At 43.9% G+C, this 14104-nt stretch overlaps 1 protein-coding gene across 2 annotated transcripts in view; it reads right to left on the bottom strand.

The window, feature by feature from the left end:
- RAB27B (RAB27B, member RAS oncogene family) overlaps positions 1–14104 on the bottom strand; it is a 161902-nt gene that overhangs the window by 128763 nt on the left and 19035 nt on the right. The window lies entirely within an intron of this gene.

Here is a 14104-nt window from a genome sequence, read left to right as displayed (position 1 = left end):
GTGGTGACATCACTTCCAGCACAACTCGGAAGTGACATCATCACATGGAGCAATGCTCTAGTGCTAATGCTAGATCATCTCCTGACATGATTATGTCACTTCCAGGTCACACCAGAAGTGATGTAATGATGTTAGCATGACATTGATCACCCCCTTCCCATTCCTCCTAGTATTTCCCCCACACACACACACTGCCTAGCTGAATGGTGGCAGGAAGAGCTGGCGTAGGGCAGGAGGTCTCCCAGCAAACAGGACACCTGAGTATGCACATTCAGGAAGCACAAGAAGGTGATTCTGTATCACAACATGAATTGTGAGATCCTCCTGTCCAGGTGTACCAAGTAGTCCTGCACCCACAGTCTGTAACCTTTCAGAGCATCTCACTGCAAGATGCATCAGTAACTTCTAGCAAATTGACCTGCACACTAAAGCCAGTTCAAATTAGTTCATTAAAAATTATTGGCAAAGAAATATGGGTGGGACTAAAGCATAAATAACTTACACTTACGCGACCACTAATTCTAGAAAATATGCCATGTACTCAATTTAAGGATGAGGATGAGGATTTTGTACACACACATGAAAAAAAAGTGTTGTCATGAGCTACTTTAAGAAGACTTTTAGAGTTTCTCTATTCAAGACGTCTTGGTGCGTGTTTGTCAACCGTAGAGAGATGCGTAGTTTAAAAAGACAGAGTCTGCAGAGATTGCTGTTCAGAGGGTTTGTTAATTTCATCTTTGCTTCCCCAAAAGCCCCATCCATTTTATCTCTGTACTGTGTTAGGCATCATGAAAACCAGTGCTTTTTTGTTTTTGTTTTAAATGGTACCTGTGCCTCTGCACAGATGGCCCAAGCCCTGCTGGCTAAAAGAGGAGCTGGCATGGTGTGCCACGGCATACTGGCAGGAAAAAAGCCCTGTCTATTCCTACTATCCCTGACCTGGATAGCCCAGGTGAGCCTGATCTCATCAGATCTCAGAAGCTAAGCAGGGTCTGCCTAAGTTAGTACTTGGATGGGAGACCTCCAAGGAAGACCCGGGTTTCAGCGACTGGCAATGGCAAACCATCTCTGTTGGTCTCGTGCCATGAAAACCCCACGAGGGGTTGGCTTCTCAGACATTGTCAAATTATGTGTTTGTAAGTGGAGAAGGAAGAGGAAGAACTGGGGGGAAATGGCCTGATTAACCCCAAGCATGCTCATTGTCCTCCAGGAACCACAAACCGTCTGAGTATCAATTAAAAAAGAAGAACAGAATGGGGAAGACAAATTGACCTCAAATTCCTAAAAGATATAAAATCTCAGGTGTCCCTCTACCCCCCCCCACACACACACTCACACACACTACTGTTCCTGTGTTGACACAAAGTTCAGCTCTCTCGCGCCACAGAGGGAGGGGAATCTGTCAATTGTTTATCGTCCCTCCATGATTCCTCACGAGTCTCCAGGTCACAATAATGAGTTTTCTGTAGAGAACGGCTCATATTATTCCCCCCACCCCCGTGTCTATTAGTGGGCCAAATAGAATTTACGAAGCTCTCAAAAATAAAAGGCCCATTATGGTCTTTGGTCATTTTCATTAAGTCTATTTGAACATGGCTTCTGCCAAATTCCCGTTTCAGTCAGCTGAATTGCTTTCCCCCCGCCCTTCTCAGAAAGTGGAACAGTCAGACAATCTCTGGACTCAAAGTGGCTGTTTCCACCCATGGTGAAGAAATATTAAATCTTCCTGTGAAATTTCTGCTTGAGAGATTGGCTAAGCCCAGTGTGAAAAAGAAGACAGGCCTGCTGGTAATGAGTCTGTCACAGCAAAAGGATTAGCCATTGTTTAAGCCCATGTCTCTATCTTCAGAAGACATCAAAATAATGTGAAGGGCTCAAAGACATTCCCATTCTCCCACACACGTACATTAGCAGAGCTGTACTTCCCCTGTTTCTCTGCTAGTATACATTATGCATCAGGTGCCCAAGACAGTTGCAGTTCCAAAACCAGGCCTCAAGCAAGATCGAAATATCCAACCAGTCTGTCTGGATCCATGCCGCTTCCCAAGCCTGAAGATGTCCAATGTCTGCTTGCTGAAGGCCCTTCTCCCAAAAGGGCATATTTGGCAGAAGGTTATAAGTGGAGATGGGCATGAACCAAATTACGACCCAAAAAAACCCACGGACCAGGCCGGTTCGGGTTCGCGAACCAGGGTTCGTGGAAGCTCCTTTCCATGCTGGTTCATTGGGTCATATTTACAGGGCAGTTTAAATGGCCATTTCCCCAGCCCCAGCCCCATACTTACCTTATCCTGCAGTGCAGCGTCCTTCGTCTCCTCCCAAGAGGGATGGGAAGGTCATTTTTGGCTTCTTCCGCCACCCTGGGGGCCTGCAGGGCAATGGAAGAGGCTGAAAACGGCCTTCCTGCCCTTCAAATGGCTGCTGTGGTGGCCATTTGAGGGGCAGGGAAGCCGAAAACAGCTTTCTTGCCCCTCAAATGGCTGTCACGGCCTTCTCGCCCCTCCTGGGAGGAGAGGAAGGACTGGGCTGCAGGATAAGGTAAGTGTGGGGCTGGGGATGGGGGGGGTAGGGGGTAGGGGGGCTGGGGTTTGGGCAGTTTAAAGGAACTGACCCCCAGCAGGCTGAATTGGCTCCACACAAAGCATGGGGAGCAAGCTCACTGCCAGCACAACAACCTCACTTCTGCGTGCGAGATTTAGCCTCCAGGTAAGTGCCATATCCCCCTACCAATCCTTGCCAGGAAGATATAGGGACTTGGCAACCCTAACTACAGTTCATCCAAGCTATTGCAATTAGATGGTAGTGTTTGGCAGCAGGGTGGACAGGAAATCAATAGACTCCCCAGTCTGTCTAGTATCTCCAGCAGGGCTTTTTTTTCTGTGAAAGGAGGTGGTGGAACTCAGGACCACAAAATGACATCATTTTGGGTCAGCTGGAACATGGGGGGGAGTTTTTTAAAGTTTAAATTGCCCTTGGTGAAAATGAACACATGGCCAGTGGCCCTGCCCCCTGCTTTCCAGACAGAGAGGAGTTTAGATTGCCCTCTGCACCGAGCGGCGTGGAGGGCAATCTAAACTCCCCTCTGTCTGGACAGCAGGGGGCGAGGCCATCGGCCATGTGACATTTTCAAGAGGTGCCAGAACTCCGTTCTACCAAGTTCCTGCTGAAAAAAAGCCCTGCTCTCCAGTACCAAATGTGTATGCTTGGAACCAGTACTCTGACCAAATGGAGCATTTGAAGAAGGTGATGGAAGCTGGTGATAGAAAGAAAAAACGTCACCATCAGCGACACCATTGCTGGTGCCCCCCCCCCCCCACCATGGTCCTGCTTCATTTAGCTGGACCTGGCAACTATATGGAAGCCTGATAGATGATGCAGCAAAATATTTCAATTTTTAAAACAAATCTTTTTCTAATAAGATTTGCTAACAAAAAAAAATGACAACATGACAGTTTTACGGTTTTAACAAGGTCTGTCAAACCGATTCCATGGTTTTCAGTTTATTAAATCAACTACCTTCTAAGTACATTTTTGAATTTCCGTGAAGAGGCCTTTTTGAGACACTGAAGGAAATATTGGGATATACAAAAACTGCCACTCCCTGGTAGAAGTTTACCTTCGTCACTCCCAATTACAATTACGCAGCAGAGGCAAAATGTCCCCTCCCAAAGAAATATGCTTAACTTTATTAACTCCAAAGTCAATAGACCAAAATTTTATTGCACTGTTGGAAACTCATGCCCCCTCCCCTGACTTAATAACTTTGGTTGATTAATCTACTGATTTCACTGTCCCCAATTTGGAATCTTTAATTTAACAGCATCCAGATTTGGAAAAAAAAATCACTTACTCTTTTCTTCATAGTGTGTCTTCTCAGTCTTCCATTTGCACCTTTTGCCCTGACGACTAAAACGAGCAATTCGCATAGTTATTTATGTTCAGAGAATAGGATCCCCTCGATTAACAAGCCATGGGAAATGGCACACCATGTGATATTAGTGGGGCACTACTTGACATTTCTAGAGGATTAGCAGCCTTTTAATTATTTAAAGACCGCTGTTCCATTTGTGTCCTGCCATCTTTTGAGTCAATTAAAAAAAAAGTGCAGAAATGCTTAACGGAATATTTAAAGCTACCGTAGCTGGCTGAAGCATTGAACTGAATTGGACAGAAATCCTTCTAATCCTTCTCTATCCCATCTCTCCTCCTACACTGAACAAAAAGCACCTTCGCTATATGAACAAAGCACATTCAGTTCCATTTGTGGTACTTTGGGTGGCTTCATAGGCTATTCATATAAAATCCCCAAAGAGCTAGCTCAGAAGGCATTATCTAGATCTGGTTTTGCACATCGTATGCTTTTCACAGAATTACAGAATTGGCAGAGACTTCATGGGTCATCAAGTCCAAACACATTAGATGTACAGCTGGAAGCACCTCTATTCGTTTCCCTCAAGTCTTGAATAATCTAAAACAAATTCTCTCTACCACCTTAAAGCCTGTTGGGAATGAAAATTCCACCAAAACCTTAGGCAGTATTGTAATATGGTAAAACCATAGAGTTCTACTACAGAGTTACAGTGATTCCTAGAGTTACCCACTGTAGTGACCTCAGTGACTTTGGCAATGTCTCTACCTATGTCCTCAGCCCCACCCCTCCCACAGGTTATGTTCTCACCTCTTCCATTAGGTAACCTGATCTATTGCCCCAGGCAGAACATTCTACCTGATAGCCAGACATAATAAAGAAAATGGTTAGTTGTAGTTTGTACCCATTATTTCTTGACTTGCCCAAGACAGAAAGAACTATAAGCCCCTGTCTTCCATATAGCAGCTAGTGGGAATAGAACCAGCAGACTGCTGACTCAGAGTCCAACGATTTAACCACTATAGCAGCTATGTTGTTACCCAAATAGGAGGTCTCCTTAATTTGTGGGAGAATTACCATTGAAGGAGATGTAGTGAAAGAGGGTAACTGGGATTCTCCATCTATGCCTATGGGGATTGTTCCCTTAGAGAACTCTCAAATAAACAGGTAATGTTCAACAGGAAGGGTTTTTTTTATTAACATAGGAATCAAAGGCAAGCATGCATAAAACACACACACAGCATACACACAGAGCTAACTAACTAAGCTAACTAAGAAGACAGTGGGGAAACAGGAAAGAGATTTCGGGGAAGGGTGATAGTTACCAGTCTCAGAGAGGAGAGGAAGCCTATGGAAGAGCAGCAAAATGACATAATGAAGAGAGAGAAGTCCAATCAGACTGGGGGTGCATGGATGGGTACCAAGGCACACACACACTGAGCACATGGCTGGGCAGCCCAGTTATAAGGCAAAATGTATCTTGGAGCAAAACTGATGTCTCTGCCCCCAAACAATGGCTCAATGGTTTGTCCAGAGGAAGGGCAATAACTTGGGAAGGGTTTCATATGACTATCTGGGATGGTCTATTGACAAAAAATATTGCTTGATGACCTGGTAAGTACCAGACAGGAAGGCTATCAGATATGCTGAATAGCCTGATTAGGTAATGAGGAGAGGAAAGGTGGAGGGAGGCATTGATGAGAATAGGCAGGGAGTTTCTCTTAGGATTCCTTGTTATCTCTGCTGCCCTTCAGGGTGTGGACAGCCATCAGTCGATCATTCTCCCTATGACTTACGGCTTGGTAACTTTTCAGTTTCCAGGCCAGCTGGCATGCTCTTTGCCTGTGGCAGTAGAAAAGAGCAAGAGTCCAGTAGCACCTGTAAGACGAACAAAATTTGTGGTAGGGTGTGAGCTTTCATGAGTCACAGCTCAATTCTTCAGATATATCTGAACTAGACTCTTGCTCTTTTCTACTGCTGCAGACAGACTAACATGGCTACCCATCTTGATCTATCTCTGCCTGTGGCCCGGAAGGTGTCTAGGACTTATTGCAAGGGGGATATGATATTCCGTATCTATAAACTGCCTTTGCAGTATGGGGAAGACGTCTGCCTGCTAACAATGTTTTAGTTTCTTCTTTTCGTCTTCTTCCAGATCCTCCATGGCTTTCCTGATAGGAGGACACCAGAGCCATACACAGTATTTCAACACAGGTCTGACCAATGCCATGCAGGAATAATACTACCATCATCAGTTCTTTTTTCAGATTATGAATGGGGAACAGATTTTCTCAAAATAGCTCCAGTTCAATTTTTCTCTTGTAGAGGTCCAATAGTGGAAGAGTGTCTAGAAAACAAGAATGCTTTAGAGAAAAGGCATTTTCTACCTTATTTAGAGGTGGGGAAATGAAAAATGAAATGTCCATGCTGGAAAAATAGGTGCAATTAGGTATATTAACAAGGTTTTCTAAGATGTTTTGGAGTACCAATTATGGGTGAAACTGAACCCCCAACATTGCCAGTTAAACACATGAACAGCACATAAAATAGAAACTGGTTCAAAGATCAATATCTTCAGCAAGGCATGTAGGCTAAGGTTTCAGAGTTCCTGCAAGGAACACCTACCCAGAATGTGGTATCCCATTTGCATTATGTTATACATTTAGTCTTCCTAGGTATAAATTCAGGCTATGGTGGGAGAGCTAATTCAGGAACAGAAACATTAATTCCAGTATTTTTGTTTATTCTAGCTCCGAACCAGCAATTCCAATTCTAAGAATGAATGATAGAATTGGAAAAACTTGCATCTATGTTTATTAATACATTCCATTGACCAAACTGTGACTGTGGGTTGAATGGATCATTAGAATATTTGGATTCGTTAAAAGCCAGTTTGGTGTAGTGGTTAAGAGCAGCAGGACTCTAATATGGACAGCTAGGTTGGATTCCCCACTCCTCCACTTGAAACCAGCTGGGTGACCTTGGGTCAGTCACAGCTCTCTCAGAGCTCTCTCAGCCCCACCCACCTCACAGGGTAATTGTCATGAGCAGGGCTTTTTTCAGCGGGAACGTGGTGGAACAGAGTTCCGGAACCTCTTGAAAATGGTCACATGGTTGGTGGCCCCGCCCCCTGATCTCCAGACAGAGGGGAGTTCAGCGGAGTGGAGGGCAATCTAAACTGTCTGGAGATCAGGGGGTGGGGCCACCAGCCATGTGACCATTTTCTCCAAAAGCAACCCACTGAGTTCCACCACCTCTTTTCCCAGAAAAAAAACCCTGGTCGTGAAGATAATAATAACACATTGTAAACCCCTCTGAGTGGGCCTTAAGTTGTCCTGAAGAGCAGGTATATAAATCAAATGTTGTTGTTCTTATTAAAAGAGCTAGAATGGGAGGAAATTACTGAAGTCCTGGGAGGGAATATTATTTATTTATTTGCATTATAGATAATCTGCCTTTCTCACCAAGAGCTGAGGATTACACAGTACATTCAATAAAGAGTACAGTAAGGTAGGATAGCAGAAATTTTAAAACAAGCAAAAACCCAATACCGAGCAGAAGAAAAACAAAAAATAACGCCGAAGCAAAATATAAAACACCAAGGAACTATCCAGTAGGAGCATATTTACAGCAACAGAAAGTACACTGTAGTATAGTCTACAGTCATCAATGCTCCAGAGGAGTTAGCCGTGTTAGTCTGTAGTAGCAAAATCAAAAAGAGTCCAGTAGCACCTTTAAGACTCACCAATTTTATTATAGCATAAGCTTTCGAGAATCAAGTTCTCTTCATCAGATGCCTGATCAGGCATCTGATGAAGAGAACTTGATTCTCGAAAGCTTATGCTACAATAAAATTGGTTAGTCTTAAAGGTGCTACTGGACTCTTTTTGATTTAGTCATCAATGCATCTCTCTGAGCCATGTCCTTCCAGCACAGCCCTATTGACTGTGTAAAGAAAGCCCTCCTGAATAATTCAGTTTTGCCCAGTTTTGCAGAAAGCCAGGTGAGTGGGATCTTTCTTGACCTTTTCAGGCAGCCCATTCCATAAGATGGGGGCAGGGTTGCCAATCTCCAGGTGGTAGCTGGAGATCTGGAATTACAACTGATCTCTATGCCACAGAGATCAGTTCCCCTGGAGAAAATGGCTACTTTGGGGGGTGGACTGTACTGTATTATATCCTACTGAGGTCCCTCCCCACCCCCAAACCTCGCCTTCTCCAGGCTTCACTCTCAGTCTTCCAGGAATTTCCCAACCTGTCGCTGGCAACCCTGGGTGGGGGCCATCACAGAGAATGTGTGTGTACAGGCAGTTGTTGATTTTACCCATTTGCAGGCGGCTATCTAGAAAGCCCTGTTCAAATTAGTGAAGCTGCAGTGGCAGGGCATAGGACGAGAGGTGATCTCGCAGATATGAGAGGCCAATGCCATGCAAGGCTTTGTATGTGACAGCCAATGAAAAGTACAAGTCAAAATCCTTATATATTTTACATAGCACCACTGTCTGGCTCCAGGGATAATGAGAAAATGTACTTCTATCCTGCACAATGGCCACACGAAAACCATTTAAAATTAGATTAAATGGAGCGCTGGAAAATACATCAAAGAGAGAGAAATCTCTCATTGGCAGTAAATGCTTGACTAGCGTATCTGATCTGAGGATTCAGGACAGCAGAGTCAGATGGCTGATTATAAAAAAGGTCTTACTGCCTGCATGTTTTGAAACTTTTCTGCTCCCTGGAGAAAGAAGGGGGGGATTTTTAGACACATCAGAAGGATCTCTCTATCTCCTAGTCTAAAACAATTTGGAAATGAGAGTGGTGTAAAGCTATTGTGTAGCTAAACATGATTGGTTATCACCAATGGAGACAATCCTACACCTCACCTGGAAACTTTTACAGGTATCTGAGGGATTACATGAGGAATTAGGGCCTATTGTTATATATTGTTTCTTTGTTGCTCCCTCTTTTGATCAGAAATAGGCAGCCATCCAAGCTTAATCTTTGTATGATATTCTCTCCACCCTCCGCTCTAGGGTTACCAGCCCTCTGTACCTTGAAATGGGGGAGGTGGCTGGCAGGTGGAGGGCAGCCCCCAATTTGCGCAAGCACATGCTCTGGAGGTCCCTGGCGCTGTCACTTCTAATGTAAAACCAGAAATGACCATGTCTCATGGGGCCAAAGGGTTGCCAGGTCCCCTCACTCCCCCGGCAGGAGATCAGGTGCCTGGCACTTACTTTGCTCCGTTTCTGGGTTCTTGTTTGCGCATGCGGGCAGAGTGTATGCTCCCAGCTTGCGCGATTACATCACTTCTGGGAAGTGTTGTCATCATGTGGGTCAAGAGGCAGCCTGGGAGCACTCCTGTGCTCTCCAGGGTGCTGAACTGGCCCGCTGCAGGGTGCAATTTGGCCCGAATCAGGCCCACTGCAGGCGTGGGAGCACACAGCACCGCCGAGGGGGACGCCACCTGGGAGGCACCCCAGGAAGCGCACCCCCTGCTGGCCAAGAAAGCCAGGGCGGGGTGGGTGGGTACAGCGGGTCCCCTGCTCTGGGGCGGGGGGTGGATGGCAGCCCTATCCCTTGCCAGGTAGTAGCCAATCTGTCTGATGGCACCTGAATTTTGATGTGTTAATGTGTTAATAAGGTTTTTATTGTATTTTAACAGTATATTTGTTGAAAGCTGCCCTGAGCCCACTTGCAGGAAGAGTGGGATATAAGTTGAATTAATTAATTAATTAATTAATGTCAGGTCCTCTTAGCTTCCCTGTGGGAGGAGACCCAGTACTCACCTTTGTTTTTGCTCCTTCCATATGTGCAAAGTGCACATGCACTCCTGGGCCTGCGTGATGACATTGCTTCCAGGAAGTGATGTCATTGCACAGGTTTGGGAGTACGCATGCTTCATTTGGGGCTCAAATTGGCCCACTGTGAAGCATGGGAGCACTTTCAGGGCAGTGTGACAACATCATTCCTGGGAGTGACATTGTCGCACCACCCCAGGAGCGGACCCGGGAGGCTGCTTTTCCCCGCCAGCCAGGTAAACATTGCTCAGAGCAGCAGCAGGCCGTCAGAGCTAGAGGCAGGGGACTCCTCCACCCCTACCAGGTTGTAATTGTTAAAGTATTCTTAAATTCTTTAAAAAAACAGGGAGGTAGGGCTTCTAATAGTATGTTGGGCCTGGATTTCCAAAGGCTTTCCACATATCGCTATCAAGAGCCATAAAATGCTTGGATAGAAAGTGTAAAGGCTATTCATCGACAAGAAGGTAAAAGGCAGTTTGCTGTCTCTGAACGGCACTGTTATAAATGCAAAGGCCTTTAGGAAAAAGGAAATCCTTTAGGCCGCTGTATTGATCTGAGTGTTTTCTGACAACCCCTGGAGCACTGTCTTCTCACACTGAAAGCTTGACTGAATTTTTGATTGTAAAGTCATTAAAGCTCAGATTTCAAGTGTCAAAAGATGTAACATTGTCTGCTAGACACTCAGCGTAAGTACCAATCTTGCATGTGTGTGTGTGTGTGTGTGTATGAAGCAAATAACTATCAAATGCACAAAAAAATGATGTTTCTGGATAAGAGTATTTGAGTTCAATAAAGCTCCATATCAGGAAAGGCCCTAGTCAGTCTGGGGCCAGGTGGTACCATAGCTTATGTAGAGATATAAAATTTCCAGAAATTTTGAAGCTATGGGAGGAAAACTCGTGTATTTTCTCCCTGTTCTTTTCCTAGAAAAAAATGGAAATTTGAGGGGAAATCAAAATATATGCAGGACTTACTTTCTTATCAAACTTAAATCTGTTTTGCTGTTTAACAACATAACATGGATCATCAGTTAGAACTTAGCACATACAATTATATTAATTGGCCCACTGAATTTAAATGTATAGATGCCTTAGTTCTCTACAAGCAAAACTGTAAATGTGCCAAATATTAAATAAGGTTGCCAGTCTTCCAGTGGTTCAAGAGCTTGAGGTTCATTTCATGTGAGTTAATTTCATAAGCTTTGTTGTCTTGGAGCATTGCTCGTTTCAACCCCACGCGGGATTCCCTCCCCCCCCCCCTTTATTGTATTGGCTTTTGGCGAGGGTAGCCCTTTCTTTTCTGCAGTCTTCCAGTGTGGGCAGGGGATCACCCATCCCCAGCTCCTTTCACTATTGCTCAGAGTAGTAGCAGGAGAAAAATGAAATTTAAAAAGTGGCCATTGAGCCTATGGTAAAATGTCACTTCCAGAGAAGTTCCAGCAATGTCATGATGCTTCTCTAGGAATCACCAGAAACTCTATTGTAAAACCACAGAGTTTCTCTGGATTCCTAGAAAGTACTGCCATCATTTCCAGATTCCACCTGGAAGTGGCCTTAGGCCTCTCTAGGAACAGAAAAAAAGGTATGATTTTACCATAGAGATTCTGGTGACTTCTATAGAGGCTTCACATCACTTCCAATTTTTTCTCAGAAGTGACATCACGCCATCACCTCCATGTTCCTACCTCCTCCCACAGTTTCCTATTGGTTGCCAGGGCAGTCCTGGAAAACTTAATACTAAAGCAAGAAGGAGTTGCAAACTGTTTCACTCTGTGCTACCTTAGCACATTTTACTCATTCCAAAAGAGAGAAATATCTATTTCTATGTCTATTTCATGAGATCTCTCTCTCTCTCTCTCTCTCTCTCTCTCTCTCTCTCTGTGTGTGTGTGTGTGTGTATGTGACATGCTGTCAAGTCACTTCTGACCTATGACAACCCTATGAATGAACCCTATAAATGATAGACCTCCAAAACATCCTATCATTAACCGACTTGCAAAATGGAGAATGTGGCTTCCTTTATTGAGTCATTTTTGGTCTTCCTCTTTTCCTAATGCTTTCCACTTTTCCTAGCATTACTGTCTTTTTCAGTGAGTCTTGTCTTATTATAATGAGACCAAAATACAACAGCTTCACTTTAGTCATTTCAGCTTTGAGGAAGAATTCAAGCTTGATTTGATCTAGACCCTACTTATTTGTCTTTTTGGCCATCCATGGCAACCACAAAACTCGCCTCCATCACCACATTTCAAATGAATCAATTTTCTTCCTGTTAGCTTTCTTCTTTGTCCAACTTTCACATTCATACATAGTAATGGGGAATACCATTGTGTGGGACGTCTTGATCTTGGTCCCTAGAGACACATCCTTATCCTTAAAGATCTTTCTGTGCTCTCTCAAATTTCCCAATTTTTTCCAACGGAAATTTTGAATGAGTAAAACCCTGTCTGAAAAGACATTTGACTCACTCTGAAAGAATATTTCATAGTTATTTTGGTGCCCTCCCAACATTTCCAGCAGAATTTTTTAAAAGTCTCCAGACTTTCATATTATACATTTTGACAGAATAAAATCTTGACTTAAAAAACACTTACCTGATTCCAAAGAAAAAAAATTTCATAGTGGTCTTTTTTCAGCGATCCCTAAAAGTTCCACTGGAAATTTTTAGGGGGAAAAGTCCTCCATAATTTTTTTTTGTTTAAAAAACCTTTCTTTCCCAAGGCATTCACATTAATGATCCCACCTGGAGCAGTGATTTTCCCCGGCTGTTGAATAATGGTTTTTTAAAAAAATTATGACCAAGCATCCATTTAAAGAGTGAGAGCTTGTTTTGATCACTGGAAAAATTCTGGTTTTTAAAAACCCTCCTTGTTAAGAAGAAGAAGAAGAAGAAGAAGAAGAAGAAGAAGAAGAAGAAGAAGAAGAGGAGGAGGAGGAAGAGGAGGAGGAGGAGGAGGAGGAGGAGGAGAATGGTAGCTGGCATCCTGCTCCATAAGGGATAGTGTGAGGAATAAAGGCCAATAAACTGAAGCTGAATGCAGACAAGACTGATATGCCCGGTGGTTAATCATGTAGCAACTAGAGGACTGAGGAATCAACCAGTCCTGGATGGGGTTGCGCTCTCGCAGAAGTAAAGGCTTGCCAGGCCTCCCGCTATGCAAGCCCAGTTGTCTGCCTCCACTTGGAATAACAGCAGGAGAAGAATAAAAATAAAAACAGTCAATGATGCAACTCTATGGCAACATAGAGTTTTCAGCAATTCCTAGAGCAACGTTTTGTTAATGTACTGACATCAGCGACATCACATGTGTACACTATTGTCCCTGCCTTCAGCCCTCTCAACGGTTATGGAAGGAGCATTTTCATAGTTTGGGAGTGGTGCTGGATCTACGTTTGTGAGGCTCGTGTCTCTTTTCATGAGATCTAGCACCTTTTGTCAGCTTCTGTGGATATCCGCTAGCTGCTACGGGCATTCTTCAAAGGAAAGGATGAGGCCACGATGATCCATACTCTGATTGCATCTGTATTAGATTACCATTATGCTTTTATATTGGGGTGGAATAGAACCATAAGCTATAAGGAATTTTTAAACTATACTGCTTGGTTACACGTTTGATCAAATGAAATCTGGCCCTCATTACTAACCAAGGCCGGCTCTGCTTAGCTTCTGAGATCTAACGAGATCAGGCTCTCCTGGCCTATCCAGGTCAGGGCACGTTTGATCAAGACACTCTTCAAATCGAGTCTTAGACCCAAAGCTCCTGGCAGGGCACATTCAAGATTTACTAATAAGCACAGAGTAGCAGGTTGCTTTGAAAATGAAAGGGGAGTGACTGTATCCTAATTATCTGTACTATATTGTTACACTTTGTGCTTTCTTGGTTCACACCGAAGCAGACTAACCGGCAGTTTTAACAGCAGTCAAAAACTCCAGTGGCTCTAGTGAATTTTAGCCATTAAGGAAGAAGTGTATGAACAGACCATGAGACAAGGGTATTCTCCATCATAGTCTGCAACAACCTTATAAACTTCTCCCGAATCATACAAAGCCAAACGCTAAAAAGATTTTTATGCGCTCAGGGCTGTGTATAATGTTTGCCTTTCAGTGCTGATCCCCGGTGTTAACTGTATATTGAGTTTAAACTGGTTCCCCAAACCATAAAACTTTGAACACCGTCCCACGCAAAGCAGAAAAAGTGATTGCTGCCGTTGTCTTAGTAATTTCCAATCCCCTACCCCTTTGGTTACCTACCTTGTGATTCTTATTAATCATGCTCATAGCAAGCAGCATAACTTTCATTTTAAGTCTCTTGTGACCCAAATTCTTTCACTGGCTAGTTGGATTACCGCTGTTATGTTAGTGGAATCTGCCAAATCAAAAAGTTCACATTTGCACATGCCCAGCCCTTTTTGAAAAAAGTGGGGGGACTCTTGTTAAGA

Source organism: Eublepharis macularius, chromosome 8 (assembly GCF_028583425.1).
Source record: "Eublepharis macularius isolate TG4126 chromosome 8, MPM_Emac_v1.0, whole genome shotgun sequence".
In the NCBI taxonomy this organism is placed as follows: Eukaryota; Metazoa; Chordata; class Lepidosauria; order Squamata; family Eublepharidae; genus Eublepharis; species Eublepharis macularius.
This window is presented reverse-complemented; position numbering and strand designations above follow the sequence as displayed.